The sequence below is a fragment of the Natator depressus genome, chromosome 6, assembly GCF_965152275.1.
Source record: "Natator depressus isolate rNatDep1 chromosome 6, rNatDep2.hap1, whole genome shotgun sequence".
NCBI lineage: Eukaryota > Metazoa > Chordata > Testudines > Cheloniidae > Natator > Natator depressus.
The window spans coordinates 50,291,793-50,310,008 of record NC_134239.1 but is presented as its reverse complement, the minus strand read 5'-3'; the positions used below and the strand labels follow the sequence as shown (position 1 = coordinate 50,310,008).

The 18,216-nt window shown below is 44.6% G+C and overlaps 1 protein-coding gene and 1 long non-coding RNA gene across 4 annotated transcripts in view; one reads left to right on the top strand and one right to left on the bottom strand.

The window, feature by feature from the left end:
- LOC141989024 (uncharacterized) overlaps nt 1-18,216 on the bottom strand; it is a 97,445-nt gene that overhangs the window by 33,107 nt on the left and 46,122 nt on the right. The window contains exon 3 of the long non-coding RNA XR_012639895.1: nt 10,353-10,432. This is a non-coding gene — a long non-coding RNA (uncharacterized LOC141989024). The remainder of the gene's footprint in view (nt 1-10,352; nt 10,433-18,216) is intronic.
- The window catches only part of LOC141989023 (uncharacterized), a 69,190-nt gene continuing 59,402 nt past the window's right edge, over nt 8,429-18,216 (top strand). For 2 of the 3 annotated variants that reach the window (XM_074955248.1, XM_074955246.1), the window contains exon 1: nt 8,429-8,634. The gene's annotated coding sequence lies outside the window, so the exon portion shown is untranslated. Of the gene's footprint in view, nt 8,635-9,254; nt 9,264-18,216 lie in introns of those variants that run through there. The other variant, XM_074955247.1, reaches the window with a different exon arrangement.

The window sequence follows — 18,216 nt, the reverse complement described above, 5'->3', positions numbered from 1 at the left end:
TTCAATTTACTCAGTGCTTTGAAAATCAAACATTAATTATTTAGTGCCATTTAGGTAAGGATGGCTTGCCCGTAGGAAACTTCACCAATAATGCCGCTGCTTTCAGCAATACGAAAGACATGGTGGCCTTGTTGCTTGCAATAGACTTTTATAGAAAAATTGCCAATTGTTTTACTACCACTCAGAAGTAGCAATAGCAGGAGTGCTTGTGTAGTCAGGGCACAGGTGTCTATTGCCAGTTTTTACCTCAATGCTGTCTAAATTCACTCTGAGCTTAGGGGGCAAATAAAAAGCAAAAGATTTTAACTGTGTTGCATAATATTCAATACAATTTTAGGATCTTATTCTGCAACCTTGACACACAGGAGTAGTCATATGGATTTGCTAGAACGACATCCTCTGGGAATTATTTTGGAGAAAGTATATAAAATTTTGACAATCAATAAAAACCCAGGGCTTGATCTGATCTTATGCCAGTTTTACACTGATGTAAGTAACTCCATTGGTTTTGATGGAGTTACTCCTGCTTTACATTGATGTAAGAGCCCCGTTAGTCTCCAGACTCCAAGGAAAACATGTCTGCATGTAAACATAGTGTTTTAATATAAGTTATAATTTAGATCTCTGCATAGAAGCTTAAATCAATTTGATCAAACTATCAATACGTCAATTTTCTTTATTTGTACAAGAAAGCTTTCACTGAATGAGTTTATTGAAGGAGCACAAAAAGATAACTTGGTGCTGAAAATACTGTAACTAGACAACAGAAGAAAAGCGAGGTGATCTGTGATGCAATTGCAAAAGAACAAAAATAAAAACAAAAGAGATATCAGAACATCAACTCCAGTGTACATATTATATGTGATTTACCTTGTCAAGCCAGAGAGGAAGCCTGTTATAATTTTACACATTAGGGAACAAATAGTCCTTGCACTGCAAATCTTTTATTCACTCAGAAACAAAGGATGAAACCATTTTCATGTCATGTTGCAGTGTTTGGTACAGTATATAATTTATCAATATGTGGGATTGAAAAAATGGGAAGGAGGCACAAGGCTCCATCCCATTCCCTCCCGTGACCTCAACAAACATGAGAATTGTTGGAGAGTCATGTGTGGGAAAGGGATGTCATGGCTTTTTCTTATATTTATTTATTTTTGTTCATTGGTGGCCAGTGTTAGGACATGTTTCCTCCCCACCCCATTGCTGAGCTGACATATTAGGTAACCTCAATATTAAGAAGGAGAATATTCAAAGAGTTGCATACAGAGGTTATTCTATCTACCTACCTACTTGTATTGCCCTCATCCTTGTAGTATCTGAGCACGTAAATTGAATACATTCAGGTTTTGGATAATTAAGGATATCTTTTGGGTAATGTAGTAAAATATGTACATTATGTTTTGAATACCCTCTAACGATAGCTCTAATTATAACATTTCTTCATACAAGAAATTGGTACCCAGAATTCTTAATAGGAAGTTGAATATGTCTGTTTGGAGAACAGTAAAATAAAGCACAATGGATTCTTAAATAGAATATCTCACAGTCTGCTTTTTCTTTAGCTTAAATGAAAGACGGAGAAACAGTTTTATCTCAATTTCAAAATATACAGGACTTTATCCATTAGTGATCTAAAAAAAATTACTCACTTGGAGCCCAACCCTATATTTTTGTGCCCCTAATTCTCCCACTGAAGTCATATATTGAAACAAAGGATATGGAAATTATAAATATGCCAGGAAGCCACCAATTATCACTAACATATCCAAGCTCTTGCTTCACTTTGAATCTTTTTGTGTTTCTACATATGTGTTCCCTCCATGTTGATTGCCTGCCATTTTTTTGAATGGCTGGTTTTCCTTATGAAAAAGTATTTGCTACATCTGTCTCATTTTCTTTATCTTTTATTTTTCTTCTGCACCCAAAATTAGTGAAATTCCACCAAACTGTTTCACTTGTATATTATCCTCCTTGCCTTTCATAAGCACAATCACCAGAACACATGCTGTTAGAACCAAATGTAATATACATTATAGGAAAAGAAAAGTTAAGGCATAAACCAGGGGAAATCAGAGCAAGTTTTGTGAGACCAGATAGATAGAAACCTGAAGGTACTAAGCAATTTCTAGAGGCAGGAAATCCAGCTTCAGTTTATAAAAATCAGTTTTTCCAGCAGATGCATATGTGAAAGTATAAATACCGTGGAACATGCCTGTACTGAACACAACTGTTGTGAAACTCTATTTATACTCTGTCTCTGGGTGAAGACAAAAAAGGAAAAACAAACAAAAAAGGGAGGCAATGTCATGGTAGGGGCTGCAGTAGCTCAGTAAATCAGGAGGAAAAGGTGAATTAGGCGTTTCTAACACAAATAATAGACATATCCAAAACACAAGACCTGATAGTAATGAGGGACTTTAAATACCCAGATATCTGCTGGAAAAGTAATACAGCAAAACACAAAATCTCCCATAAGTTCTTGGAATGTGTTGGGGACAACTTCTTGTTTCAGCTGGTGGAGGAAATAACCAGGAGGAGCCATTTTAGACTTGATTCTGACTAAAGGGAGGAATTTGTTGTAAATCTGAATGTTGAAGGCAAGTTGGGTGAAAGCATTCATAAAATAATAGGCTCCATGGTTCTAAGGAAAGGAAAGAATGAGAGCAGCAAATTAAGGACAATGGACTTTTAAAAAGCCGACTTTACCAGACTCAGACAACTAATAGATAAGGTCCCATGGGAGGAAAATCGAAGAAGAAAAGGAGTTCAGGAGAGCCAGCACTTTTTCAGACAGATAATATTAAAGGCACAACAGCAAACTATCCCAATTAAAGGAAAGAAAGGAAGAATAATAAGAAGTCAATATGGCTCCTTCAGGACACAATGACTTGAAAATCAGAAAGAAATCCTAAAAAAAGTGGAAACATGGACAAATTGTTAAGGATGAATACAAAAGAATAGGACAAACTTGAAGGGACAAAATCAGAAAGGCTAAGGCACAAAATGAATTACATTTAGCAAGGGACATAAAATGTAATAAGAAGAGGTTCTACAAAATACATTATGACCAAAAGAAAGGAAAGCATAGGTCCACTATTTATCAGGGAAAGATGACATCAAAAAGCCTGTGGTGTTTAATGCCTATTTTCCTTCAGTCTCCTCTGAAAAAGTTAATTGTGACCTTATGCTTTACACAATTAATATTAACAATAAGGGGGAAGAAACATAAACCAGAACAGGAGAAAAATAGGCTAAAGAATATTTAGATAAGTTAGATATATTCAAGTTAGCAGGGCCTGATCATCACCTAGGGTACTTAAGTAGCTATATGAAACAATCTCTGAACGATTAGCGATTATCTTTGAGAACTCATGGAGTAAGAGTGAGGTCCCAGAGGACTGGAGACGGGCAAACATAGTTCATATCTTTAAAATGGAGAACAAAGAGGACCTAGGGAATTAGAGACCAGTCAACGTAATGTCAATGCCTGGGAAGATACTGAAACAAATCATTAAACAATCAATTTGTAATCACCTAGAGTTTAGTAGGGTTATAAAGAATAGCCAGCAGATATTTGTCAAGAACAAATAACGCCAAACCAATCTATTTTCACTCTTTGACAGAGTTTTTGGTCTAATGGATAAGGGGAAACAAATAAATATGATTTATCTTCTAAAAAGAACAGGAGTACTTGTGGCACCTTAGAGGCTAACAAATTTATTAGAGCATTAGCTTTCGTGGGCTATAGCCCACTTCATCGGATGTATAGCATGGAACATATAGTAAGAAGATATATATATACACATACAGAGAAGGTGGAAGTTGCCATACAAACTGTAAGAGGCTAATTAATTAAGATGAGCTATTATCAGCCGGAGAAAAAAACTTTTGTAGTGATAATCAAGATGGCCCATTTAGACAGTTGACAAAAAGGTGTGAGGATACTTAACATAGGGAAATAGATTCAATATGTGTAATGACGCAGCCACTCCCAGTCTCTATTCAAACCCAGTTAATGGTATCTAGTTTGCATATTAATTCAAACTCAGCAGTTTCTCACTCGAGTCTGTTTTTAAGTGTTTCTGTTGCAAAATTGCCACCCTTAAATCTTTTACTGAGTGGTCAGAGAGGTTGAAGTGTTCTCCTACCGGTTTTTGAATGTTATGGTTCCTGATGTCAGATTTGTGTCCATTTATTCTTTTGCATAGAGACTGTCCAGTTTGGCCAATGTACATGGCAGAGGGGCTTTGCTGGCACATGATGGCATATATCACATTGGTAGATGTGCAGGTGAACGAGCCCCTGATGGCGTGGCTAATGTGATTAGGTCCTATGATGGTGTCACTTGAATAAATATGTGGACAGAGTTGGCATTGGGCTTTGTTGCAAGGATAGGTTCCTGGGTTAGTATTTTTGTTGTGTGGTGTGTGGTTGCTGGAGAGTATTTTCTTCAAGTTGGGGGGCTGTCTGTAAGCGAGGTCTGGTCTTTTGACACTTTGCCACATGAATTCTCGTAAGCAATCTAGGGAAATATGGTCTATATGAAATTACTATAAGGTGGGTGAATAACTGGTTGAAAGACTGTACTCAAAGCATAGTTATGAATGATTCACTGTATCTAGTGAGATTCTGCAGGGAGTCTTTCCTGGGTCTGGTACTATTCAATATTTTCATTAATAACTTAGATAATGGAGTGGAGAGTATTGTAGCCAGACAGCCACCCCCCCCCCCCACCTCAGACCAGCATTGCTGGAAACACACGGGAGCCAAAAACCACAGGGCACTTAACATGAATTCCAGCACAGCCTTTGAAGCTGAGAGAAGCACAGGTGTGCTGCTACAAGTGCCACTGGGAACATATACAACAATTGGGCTCACAGCAGGCAGAGGCGCTGTGACAGACATGGCTCTTAGCCCCTACTAAACAGCATGATGCACACACACCAACATCCTAGGTGGGAAAATATTTACCCTAATAAAAGGAATGTCCAGTAGTTGACACTTATTGTTTCTCTCCCTTGCAAGTGTAAACTACTCTTGCGAGAGCTGGCGTCACCCAGATAGACCAGCCCCAATTTGGCACAAGAAAGGAGAAAGAGAATAAAGGAGTACAGAGGTATAAGTAGGGGACCTACAGCACCATGATTTTTGAGTGCTTTCCACTGTCTATCTGCTGGTCAGATAAGTGACAGCCTCCCAAGGCTTCTGCAGCTAAGAGGGTCCCTAAGCCTTGTCCCTTATTCGTCTTTCCGCGGAATTGAGTGACCGATCCTGGCTTGGCACCGCTGGAATCGAGAGATGCAAGGAGGGTAAGAAGCACCCACACCTGATCTATCTTTAGTGTACACATATTTTGAAATAGAGCTCTATACTTTGTTTTCTTTCTTTGGGATTGTAGCTTCAGTTTTGTAACTTGTTTGTGTGTGTAACATCTCTACATTTAAATAAGTAGGCACTAGCAATTTTGTAACCACATGATTAGAATCTAGTTTAATAAATTTTGGTAACCATTTATGCATAAGCCTGACTTGTTTCTCTGGTTTACTGTAAAGCAGCCAACACAATTAAAGAACCTCAGCCGTTTTGGCTATAAAGCCTGGCCATTAGGTGAGAGTACTAAGAGCCTAGCGTTGAGTTGTGCCGCCTCCACGGGGCAAACTCTTGGGGCACCTGTCAGTCAATCCTGACTGCCCGCTGTGAAGGAGCTCTGAGCTCTAGCAGTTAAAGTCACGGGTGTGGAGAGGCTCTTAGTGCTGCCATTGGGGCACCTGTCAGTCAGTGTTGACTGCCTGCTGTGAAGGAGCTCTGAGCTCTAGCAGTTAAAGTCACGGGTGGTTAGGACCTTGGGGCATCCGTCAGCCTAGCCCGGGCTGCCCGCCGCGAAGGGACAGTGCGTCCTAGCGGTTAAAGTCACGGATGGTATAAAATGGGCATAGCTGGCACCTCACCAAACATCCCTGGCCATCGGGTAACAAGTATGCTTATAAAATTTGTGGATGACATCAAACTGGGAAGGGTTGCAAGCACTTTGGAGGAAGGATTAGAATTCTAAATGACCATGATAAATTGGAGAATTGGTCTGAAATCAACAAGTTGAAATTCAATAACAGCAATTGCAAAATACTACAATTAGAAAGGAAAAATCAAAAGCACAACTACAAAATGGGGAATAATGGCTAGGTGCTTGGACTGCTGAAAAGGATCTGGGAGTTCTAGTGGGTCACAAATTGAATATGAGTCAATATGATGCAGTTGAGAAAAAGGCAGATGAGGGTGTATTAACAGGCCAGTCCTTTGTAAAATAAAGGAGGTAATTGTCTCACTCTACTCAGCACTGGAGAGACCTGAGCAGAAGTATTGTATTCACTTTTGGACACCACATTTTAAGAAAGCTGTGGACAAATTGGAGAGAGTCCAGAGAAGAGCAACAAAAATGATAAAAGGTTTAGAAAACCTGACGTAGGCAGAAAGGTTAAAAAAACTGGGTAAATTTAGTTTTGAGAAAAGAAAACTGAGGGGGGACCTGATAACAGTCTTCAAATATGTTAAGGGCTGTTATAAAGAGGAATGTGTTCAATTGTTCTCCCTCCTACTGGAGGTATCACAAGAAGTAAACAGCTTAAATCTGAAGCAGGGAAGATTTAAGTTAGATATTAGGAAAAAATCTCTAACTATAAGAATATTTAGTACTGGAACAGGTTACCAAGGGAGGTTGTGGAATCTTCATCATTTGAGGCTTTTAAGAACAGGCTAGACAAACGTGTGTCAGGGATGGTCTTCGTATACTTGGTCCTGTCTTATTACAGGGGGATGGATTAGATAGCCTCGTGAAGTCTGCCAGCCCTACGTTTCTTTTAGTTCTGTAGTGAAGTGGAATGAAAAGTCCCAAATTGTTTGTATGGATAGCATTGTACAAATTGCACTTCAGGTTAATGGAAAATTGTGTATACAGTAAAGAAAACTACTTCACCATAGGTTTCAGAGTAACAGCCGTGTTAGTCTGTATTCGCAAAAAGAAAAGGAGTACTTGTGGCACCTTAGAGACTAACCAATTTATTTGAGCATAAGCTTTCGTGAGCTACAGCTCACTTCATTGGATGCATACTGTGGAAAATACAGAAGATGTTTTTATACACACAAACCATGAAAAAATGGGTGTTTATCACTACAAAAGGTTTTCTCTCCCCCCACCCCACTCTCCTGCTGGTAATAGCTTATCTAAAGTGATCACTCTCCTTACAATGTGTATTCACCATAAGCAGTACCCATTCTATAGGATATTCAGCAAGTATTTTAGCAGTAAGGAAGAGTTTTGCTATCTAACATACTTTTTTACGTAAAAAAAAAAACCGAGGAGTACTTGTGGCACTTTAGAGACTAAGAAATTTATTTGGGCATAAGCTTTCGTGGGCTAAACGCCACTTCATCGGATGCATGCAGAGGTTTAAATACATTTATATGCCAGAAGATGGCGCTTTTGCCTTGTGTAAACTGTTAAATCTGCATAAATCATCTTTACCTCTCTTGTGACCATTTCTCCTAACGTTGCTTTTTCATGTGTTTTTTCCTTTTTGAGAGGAAATTTTTCACTTTGATTGTGCAACAGCTCCTTCCTTTAGGTGTTTGTTTGTTTTGCCTGAGGGTTTAATTTAAAAGATCTAAGCATCATATCTACAGTAAACTAATCTCCCTGGAAGCATAGGTCCAAATCCAGCCAGGTGCTTTGCCTACAGTTAAAATATACAGGGTTCATTCTTCAGAAGTGCTGACCACTCCTGTTAAAGTCAGTGGGAATGAAGTCAGCACCAGGCCCATATGCCTACGTATCTGTGAAAAGGTGTTTGGGTGGCTGAACTAAGTGATCAGGAATCCTGTCAGCTTTGTACTGATTGCACATGGGGCATATGTAAGTGCTGTTATATAAATAAAAAGATGGGTCCAGATACACAGGCCCACAAGGCGCTGAGACACAGCCGGCCTTGCTGGTGAGGAGGGCCTCCAGGATCTTGTAAAGGGATTGTTATCGCTGTTTGATGGGGAAACTGAGGCACAGAAGGTGGAACAGGCACTTACGGTGACACAGTGCTGGGACTAGAGTCTGTGTGAGGAACATCTGCTCAGCAAGGGCAAGCGCGACCCCTGCTAGCCCCATGACATGCCCTGGATATGGGGTCAGGGATGCCGAGCCCTGAGCCCCCAGAGGAAACGACACTTGACTTTCCCCTCCCTTCACACAAGGGTGGGAACACCCGCACCTACTTCTCTTCGCCCCTGGACAGCTCCCCCGGCCCCTTGTACAAGCCCCGCCCGCCTGGCGGAGGCTCCACCCCCGGCAGCTCCCCTCCCCCGCGCGCTCTTCAGGGGGCGATGACGCGACTGCGAGCGGGAGAGTCTCGCCATTGGCTGCGCTCTGGGAGGCGACGACGGGCTGACGTATGCCCGGCCGTGGTGCTGCTGACGCCGGGATGGTGGCGAGTTGTTGTCCCTGCAGCACCTGGGCCGGGCCGAAGAGGAGGAGCCGGAGCCCCCGTTGCTGCAGCCGGCACCGCCGCCGCCCCTAGGGCGCGCTCTCCCTCCCCGGATACCCTTGTGGCCCGGCCCGGCCCCTCCCCCCCTCGGTGCGGCTCGCAGGTGAGCGGGGCCCGGATTTCCCCCTTCCCTCCCCCCCCCCGGTGCGGCTCGCAGGTGAGCGGGGCCCGGATTCCCCCCCCCCCCCGGTGCGGCTCGCAGGTGAGCGGGGCCCGGATTTCCCCCCCCCCCCCGGTGCGGCTCGCAGGTGAGCGGGGCCCGGATTTCCCCCCCCCCCCCCCCCGGTGCGGCTCGCAGGTGAGCGGGGCCCGGATTTCCCCCCCCCCCCCCCCCGGTGCGGCTCGCAGGTGAGCGGGGCCCGGATTTCCCCCCCCCCCCCCGGTGCGGCTCGCAGGTGAGCGGGGCCCGGATTTCCCCCCCCCCCCCCGGTGCGGCTCGCAGGTGAGCGGGGCCCGGATTTCCCCCCCCCCCCCCCGGTGCGGCTCGCAGGTGAGCGGGGCCCGGATTTCCCCCCCCCCCCCCCGGTGCGGCTCGCAGGTGAGCGGGGCCCGGATTCCCCCCCCCCCCCCCCCGGTGCGGCTCGCAGGTGAGCGGGGCCCGGATTTCCCCCCCCCCCCCCCCGGTGCGGCTCGCAGGTGAGCGGGGCCCGGATTTCCCCCCCCCCCCCCCGGTGCGGCTCGCAGGTGAGCGGGGCCCGGATTTCCCCCCCCCCCCCCCGGTGCGGCTCGCAGGTGAGCGGCATCGGGTCCCGGACCGGCCTGGGCGCAGCTGGGGAGGGGGGTGACTCCTCCTCAGCCGGGTCCGGCCCGGCCTGCGGGGAGGGACGGAGATCGGGCTCCCATTGTCTGCAGCCAGGCCCCGTCCGCCCCGAAGGACGTAGTGGCTGGGCCGGCGGCAGCACTCGGCGGTGCCCTCTAGTCTCCTGGATCCTGATGATAACTCGGACGCTCTTGTTGCGTTGCTCCGTGGCGCCCTGGCAGGGCAAGAGACTGGCCAGTGCTGGGACACGCGACTTCAGTACGCCCTGGGTTCACACCACCATTGGGGAAGGGGAAACCCGGTTGGGAAAGGAGGGCCACGGTAGTGTAGCTGTTGCCTTGGTTATAGGCTCAGGCTAGAGTTGTAGTGGGCTCCCAGGACTGTGGTGTAGTCATGATTGAACAGGAAGTATTCAGGAGATGTGTAATCCATTGCATCTGAATTCCTGGGGCACTCACAAAAAAGGGCATTCCCGGTGTAGCATGGGGGAAGGAAGCATTGGAGATATTGAGGGAAAGGAGACGGCAAGTGGAATTTCTCTTAGATTAAAACTTAAGTAAATTATAAAGCTGCATATGTTGGAGAGTCTCAGAGTCTGTCCGGTAATGGCTTTAAACAGTGCAGAAATTGGACTAATTCAAGTCTTTGCAAGTGTGATTTGTTAGTCACACAAAAAGAAATCGGAGAAAGCAGAAAAAACACCAAATCTGTGTTCTTTCTAGTGGAAGCTGAGAATCTAAAGAAGAATTTATAGATGAGTGGAGATAGTTGGCTTTCAGATTATAGAGTGGAGTGGTGTCCGTTTGAGGATTTTGTTCTCTCATACCATACACACACTCCAGAATTATAATTAAGGCTACATCTTTGTCATGGAAAACTTAAGGGGAAGCCAGGGTGAAAATGGGAGAAGTTAGAAAAATGTATTTCTGTTCACATGCTTTGGTGTCCACTCAATATGTTTCTGCGTTTAATTAAAGGGACACTTCAACATGGAACTTTGCCAAGGGTTTAAAAGACAAGAAAGTAAAAGTTACATATAATTCCAGGCACTTCACACCCACCTGAATTCCACTGTAGCTTTACAGTTATATTTTCTTATTTTTTGAAAAAGGTCTTTCTTCCCTGCTGCTTTGTGAAAATCCTGTGTGGACAATGAAAGTGAAGTTACTATAGAGGAGAAGTAATGAAACTAACTACCAAGTGCTTTAAACTTCATACTGCGAACAAAGTGTTTTCTAATTTTTCAGTTATATTAATTTAGGGTGTACTTGCAACTTGTAGTAGGCTTGAAGTCAGATAAACATGTGTAGGCCAAAAGGACCAGTTTGAATAATTATCTCCCCTATTTACAAATAGTCAGCCTACTTGTCATTCCTAGCTTATGACCCTTCTTTCAGAATAGTAAAAGTTATGCAAAACAGTCAAAAATAACTTGAGATTAAAACATCACTGTTTCTCTTCATAAGCTTGTGTTCTGGGACTGAAAACTTAAATACCCTTAGGTTGACTGCTTTTGTTTGTTCTTAGCCTAAGGTTGAACTGTTCAGTCTGACACCCTATTAGTTTTAATATTAGGTATTAGTTTTAATACATTAAAGACAATTTTGGAGTGTTTTTAATATAGTGTCTAGTTTTTTTTGAGCGTCCGATTTTCCATGACCATTCTCAATGAGGACAAAAGCCACCTGGCATTTGTGGAGAAATCTTGACTTACAGATAACATTTGTTTGATAACAAACATACAGCACAGCTTTCCATTAACTGAGCATATTTAAGGATGGAGCTCCAGATGTATGGAAACGTGCTGTGTTTCTGGTGCCCTACACGCTCAAATACATGTGTTTAATTACTCCATGTGTGTTAATGTAAGAAATAAAAGAAGGTACTCAGTAAAGTAGAATGCACCATACACACAAATATTTGAGTTACCTTTTGCTGTAGGTTTCATAACCTTGCGTTTGCTGACTTCACTTTTATTCTCAACCACAATGTTGTCTTTTAACATAGTTTTTTTGGCATCAGACACAAAGTGGAGGAATAACTGCCCAAGCAGGCAACATCAAATTTAGGAATCACTGAATGTAGAGAGGATGGAAGCAAGATAATGCTATGGCAATAAACAAACTATTAAAAGTGTATATTTTCCCCTAAATTTACACATATCAAGTACAAAATAAAGGATATTTTACATTAAAAACGCTTAGTAGGGTCTTACTTACAAATTCCGCCATTGTACATAGTGTGCCCCTTTGCCCTCACTGGTGAATGGGGAGAACTACCATTCACATCTAGGGTTGGGGTAGAAAGAAGTACCTTTTAGGGCATCCTTCTTTGCCATCCCCATACTTATGGAAGAGGGTCAGAGAGAAGCACATAATTCCCTGACAGCCCCTTGAGGACAATTAAATGACTACTCATGTATATAAAGCTATTTCTGTAAGTGATATTTAGGGTTGGGGCAATTTTACAAATACATAAGTGACACTATCCACATGCGTACAGCACATGTGAGTGTTTGTAGGAGTGGGACCCTCGTTAGCAATCATTTCTGCTCCTCCCTGTCGTGGCGTATTACAGTAACCACTCAATTCGGGCCGTACTGCTTCCGTGGCTCAGTGGAGACCAACATGATGTCCCTGTACGGAGGCACAGGGCTTCTGTAGTTTCTCCCAAGATCTGTTAAGGTTTTGTGGGCTTTCCCCAATTTTCCATGGTGGAGAAGAGGTTTTCCTGGCACAGTGGAAATTGGTACATAGTGCTGTTAAAACAAAGATGTTGTCAAAGCAGAGTGCATGAGGTGAGGCAATAAGGACTGAGATGGATGCTGTACTGGGGCTGTGCAGAGATTTGAAAATGAGTGTGAGGAGTTTGGAATTGATATGGAAAGAGAGAGGAAATCAGAACTTTCATAACTTCAGGAATGGTCACTAAGAACATTGGGGCCTATAGATAATTAATGTTCTACGTAGCAGACAGGCATTTGCTGGTTAAGTTCACATCTGAAAAATGCACACATGGTAAACGAAGTGGAGCTCCATTTAACTTCTTTGGAAGGAGAAAGAATTGAGTTGTGTTTGCCAGGATTTGATTCCTAAGGGTTCAGTTCTTATAAACTTGATGCTTATACTCCTAAAAACCATTTCTTCTGGCTGATTTAAGAAAAACAACTCCCATCAGTATCTCCCAGTTGACTTGATAGGTAAAGAGAGTCCAATGCAGGTGTGCTGCCCAACTTGTTTTTGGTACACTTGCCATTCCTGAAAGCTCCTTAATTAACATCCGTAATGTAAATAACATGTCAAAAGTGTTGGTCAGGGTATCCAAGGGGATGTGGTATGTAGTGAACTAAACTTGCTGCATCAGCTAATGCTTGTTGGGTTCTAAAGCATTTACAAGTACAAAAAATTTACACACAGCCCCAAGCTACACTGAACCAGATTCTGCCTTCATTATACCCTTTCATTTTACTAGGAATGCATAGGTATTATTGAGGGCAAAATTGGGTCTTGTGACTCAAGAGGGATGCAGGAAGGAGAGTTTAAAAAAAAAAAAAAGAAAAAAGTTATGATATCCACATCCAGGTCCCTCTGTGATTCATAGGTTTTTAAAGCCAGAAGAGACTGTTATGTTTCCTGCATAACACTCTGATCCCTGCTTCTAGCTCAGCAGTGGTAAATACTCAGCTTTAATAACAGTCTGTGCTCTCATTCTTCACTTCCTTTCAGATAAAGTATGTGCCAGCATTTTTAATAAACTGATCTGCTGAATTCAGAAGCACAGCTGTTCTGCTGTGCTTTTACTGAAACCTATATATGCAGATTTGAAAAGGCAAATTACATTCCATTGAAAAGTGTTGCTTGTGGGACAGGTGACTGAACAGATGCTGTTTGGCTTCTCATTTGTTGTTGCAACTTGAAGACTGGCCAAAGTCAGAAGTATAGCAAGATGTGTGTAGTATTCTTAATGCAGGCCATCAAACCAAATGTGATAAATTATAGCACAGGCCTCTCTTGAAGAGTTAACTGAATTCTGTCAGATGAGCCAGACGTTCTTAGTGCTGTGGTACATATAAGTTTACATTTGAGCTGCCTGTACTGTGGGATTAGCTTTCATGTACATGCTGACAAAATAGATCTGATAGGAAACTTGCTTTAGAAAGATGTGATTAAATTCAGGAAGGCCTGTTCTTGCAATGTGTGGCAGAGCCATTAATCATAGAATCATAGAATATCAGGGTTGGAAGGGACCCCAGAAGGTCATCTAGTCCAACCCCCTGCTCGAAGCAGGACCAATTCCCAGTTAAATCATCCCAGCCAGGGCTTTGTCAAGCCTGACCTTAAAAACCTCTAAGGAAGGAGATTCTACCACCTCCCTAGGTAACGCATTCCAGTGTTTCACCACCCTCTTAGTGAAAAAGTTTTTCCTAATATCCAATCTAAACCTCCCCCATTGCAACTTGAGACCATTACTCCTCGTTCTGTCATCTGCTACCATTGAGAACAGTCTAGAGCCATCCTCTTTGGAACCCCCTTTCAGGTAGTTGAAAGCAGCTATCAAATCCCCCCTCATTCTTCTCTTCTGCAGACTAAACAATCCCAGCTCCCTCAGCCTCTCCTCATAAGTCATGTGCTCTAGACCCCTAATCATTTTTGTTGCCCTTCGCTGGACTCTCTCCAATTTATCCACATCCTTCTTGTAGTGTGGGGTCCAAAACTGGACACAGTACTCCAGATGAGGCCTCACCAGTGTCGAATAGAGGGGAACGATCACATCCCTCGATCTGCTGGCTATGCCCCTACTTATACATCCCAAAATGCCATTGGCCTTCTTGGCAACAAGGGCACACTGTTGACTCATATCCAGCTTCTCGTCCACTGTCACCCCTAGGTCCTTTTCCGCAGAACTGCTGCCTAGCCATTCGGTCCCTAGTCTGTAGCGGTGCATTGGATTCTTCCATCCTAAGTGCAGGACCCTGCACTTATCCTTATTGAACCTCATCAGATTTCTTTTGGCCCAATCCTCCAATTTGTCTAGGTCCTTCTGTATCCTATCCCTCCCCTCCAGCGTATCTACCACTCCTCCCAGTTTAGTATCATCTGCAAATTTGCTGAGAGTGCAATCCACACCATCCTCCAGATCATTTATGAAGATATTGAACAAAACCGGCCCCAGGACCGACCCCTGGGGCACTCCACTTGACACCGGCTGCCAACTAGACATGGAGCCATTTATCACTACCCGTTGAGCCCGACAATCTAGCCAGCTTTCTACCCACCTTATAGTGCATTCATCCAGCCCATACTTCTTTAACTTGCTGACAAGAATACTGTGGGAGACCGTGTCAAAAGCTTTGCTAAAGTCAAGAAACAATACATCCACTGCTTTCCCTTCATCCACAGAATCAGTAATCTCATCATAAAAGGCGATTAGATTAGTCAGGCATGACCTTCCCTTGGTGAATCCATGCTGACTGTTCCTGATCACTTTCCTCTCATGTAAGTGCTTCAGGATTGATTCTTTGAGGACCTGCTCCATGATTTTTCCAGGGACTGAGGTGAGGCTGACCGGCCTGTAGTTCCCAGGATCCTCCTTCTTCCCTTTTTTAAAGATTGGCACTACATTAGCCTTTTTCCAGTCATCCGGGACTTCCCCCGTTCGCCACGAGTTTTCAAAGATAATGGCCAAGGGCTCTGCAATCACAGCCGCCAATTCCTTCAGCACTCTCGGATGTAACTCGTCCGGCCCCATGGACTTGTGCACGTCCAGCTTTTCTAAATAGTCCCTAACCACCTCTATCTCCACAGAGGGCTGGCCATCTCTTCCCCATTCTGTGATGCCCAGCGCAGCAGTCTGGGAGCTGACCTTGTTAGTGAAAACAGAGGCAAAAAAAGCATTGAGTACATTAGCTTTTTCCATATCCTCTGTCACTAGGTTGCCTCCCTCATTCAGTAAGGGGCCCACACTTTCCTTGGCTTTCTTCTTGTTGCCAACATACCTGAAGAAACCCTTCTTGTTACTCTTGACATCTCTTGCTAGCTGCAGCTCCAGGTGCGATTTGGCCCTCCTTATATCTTTCCTACATGCCCGAGCAATATTTTTATACTCTTCCCTGGTCATATGTCCAACCTTCCACTTCTTGTAAGCTTCTTTTTTATGTTTAAGATCCGCTAGGATTTCACCATTAAGCCAAGCTGGTCGCTTGCCATGTTTACTATTCTTTCGACTCATCGGGATGGTTTGTCCCTGTAACCTCAACAGGGATTCCTTGAAATACAGCCAGCTCTCCTGGACTCCCTTCCCCTTCATGATAGTCCCCCAGGGGATCCTACCCATCCGTTCCCTGAGGGAGTCGAAGTCTGCTTTCCTGAAGTCCAGGGTCCGTATCCTGCTGCTTACCTTTCTTCCCTGCGTCAGGATCCTGAACTCAACCAACTCATGGTCACTGCCTCCCAGATTCCCATCCACTTTTGCTTGCCCCACTAATTCTACCCGGTTTGTGAGCAGCAGGTCAAGAAAAGCGCCCCCCCTAGTTGGCTCCCCTAGCACTTGCGCCAGAAGATTGTCCCCTACGCTTTCCAAAAACTTCCTGGATTGTCTATGCACCGCTGTATTGCTCTCCCAGCAGATATCAGGAAAATTAAAGTCACCCATGAGAATCAGGGCATGCGATCTAGTAGCTTCCGTGAGTTGCCGGAAGAAAGCCTCATCCACCTCATCCCCCTGGTCCGGTGGTCTATAGCAGACTCCCACCACTACATCACTCTTGTTGCACACACTTTTAAACTTAATCCAGAGACACTCAGGTTTTTCCACAGTTTCGTACCGGAGCTCTGAGCAGTCATACTGCTCCCTTACATACAGTGCTACTCCCCCACCTTTTCTGCCCTGCCTGTCCTTCCTGAACAGTTTATAACCATCCATGACTGTACTCCAGTCATGTGAGTTATCCCACCAAGTCTCTGTTATTCCAATCACGTCATAGTTCCTTGACATCACCAGGACCTCCAGTTCTCCCTGCTTGTTTCCAAGGCTTTGTGCATTTGTATATAAGCACTTGAGATAACCTGTTGATCGCCCCTCATTCCCAGTATGAGGCAGGAGCCCTCCCCTCACAGACATTCCTGCCTGTGCTTCCTCCTGGTATCCCGCTTTCCCACTTACCTCAGGGCTTTGGTCTCCTTCCCCCGGTGAACCTAGTTTAAAGCCCTCCTCACTAGGTTAGCCAGCCTGCTGGCAAAGATGCTCTTCCCTCTCTTCGTAAGATGGAGCCCGTCTCTGCCCAGCACTCCTCCTTCATGGAACACCATCCCATGGTCAAAGAATCCAAAGCCTTCTCTCCGACACCACCTGCGTAGCCATTCGTTGACTTCCACGATTCGACGGTCCCTACCCAGGCCTTTTCCTTCCACGGGGAGGATGGACGAGAAGACCACTTGCGCCTCCAACTCCTTTATCCTTCTTCCCAGAGCCACGTAGTCCGCAGTGATCCGCTCAAGGTCATTCTTGGCAGTATCATTGGTGCCCACGTGGAGAAGCAGGAAGGGGTAGCGATCCGAGGGCTTGATGAGTCTCGGCAGTCTCTCCGTCACATCGCGAATCTTAGCCCCTGGCAAGCAGCAGACTTCTCGGTTTTCCCGGTCAGGGCGGCAGATAGATGACTCAGTCCCCCGGAGGAGAGAGTCCCCGACCACCACCACCCGCCTTCTCCTCTTGGGAGTGGTGGTCGTGGAACCCCCAACCTCAGGACATCGCATCTCATGCCTTCCAACCAGCGGAGTCTCCTTCTGCTTTCTCCCCCCAGACATATCATCTGGTCCACTCTCCGCAATGGTACCTGGTACTCACATTAGTGTGAGTAACTCCTGCATCAAGGGGAGAAACATTTCAAAGGCCTTGAAATGTTTGAAATAGAGGAGCACCAAAGCTGCATCATATCAAGTTGGCTATTAAATTTAAAAATTACTTATAACTTGGGTATCAGGCTCTTTGAAAGCTTGTGTTTAGGTCTGAACCAGAGAGGTGCTGAGCACCTGCAATTCCTAGTTAGTGCCCTTCTCAAGGTTTAGGCCCTTAGGCATATGAGTGGGAGATGCTCAGTTGTTGTACAGTGTGATATGCCATAGTCAAGGCTATGATTTAGTTAGTCATGGGTATTTTTAGTAAAAGTCATGGACAGGTCATGGGCAAAAAACAAAAATTCATGGACCGTGACCTGTCCATGATAGGAGGGTACAGGGGGCCAGCGGCACCAGCTGCTGAGGGCTGCAGACAGTGGTTGTGCCGGCTGGCTAGCCATGGACTGCAGCTGTTCTGGCCAGCCGGGGACCACTGCCTGGGGCTGTGGTTTTTCCGGCCGGCTGGAGCAGCGGCTGCTGTGGCTGTCCCCAGGGTCTACCTGAACAGCTGGCCCCCGAGCCAGCTGTGTGGCCAGCCCTGGGGTAAGCCACACTGGCCCCTGCAGAAGTCATGGAGGTCGCAGAAAGCCACAATGTCCTTATTTTTTGTGCACAGCAATCTGTTCGTTCTGTAGAAATATGAATTGGAATAATATGTCATACTGCAGAGGCAAATACAGCATGAGTCTAAGGTCAGGTTATATGATAGCAAACTGAGTACAGTCTGTACCTTTTATTTGTAGGTGGAAATAGCACTAGTGCCAAAAAGTACTTTAAGGCACTTACATTTTTAAGATTGTCTTTTTCAGTTTAATTTCCAAAAATATTTGGAATGATAATGTTGGTACTTTACGGCGGCTTCCCTGTCTGCAGAAGTAACATAATGTACAAAATAATTAAACAGCACTTTCTTCATAATCAATAGCAACTCGTGATGTGACTTGGGTGTCAAAATTCCTATCAGGTTTCAGCGAATGGGTTGTTTTTTTGTTTTTTTTTAAAACAATATTAAATTAGCTGGAATTATCTT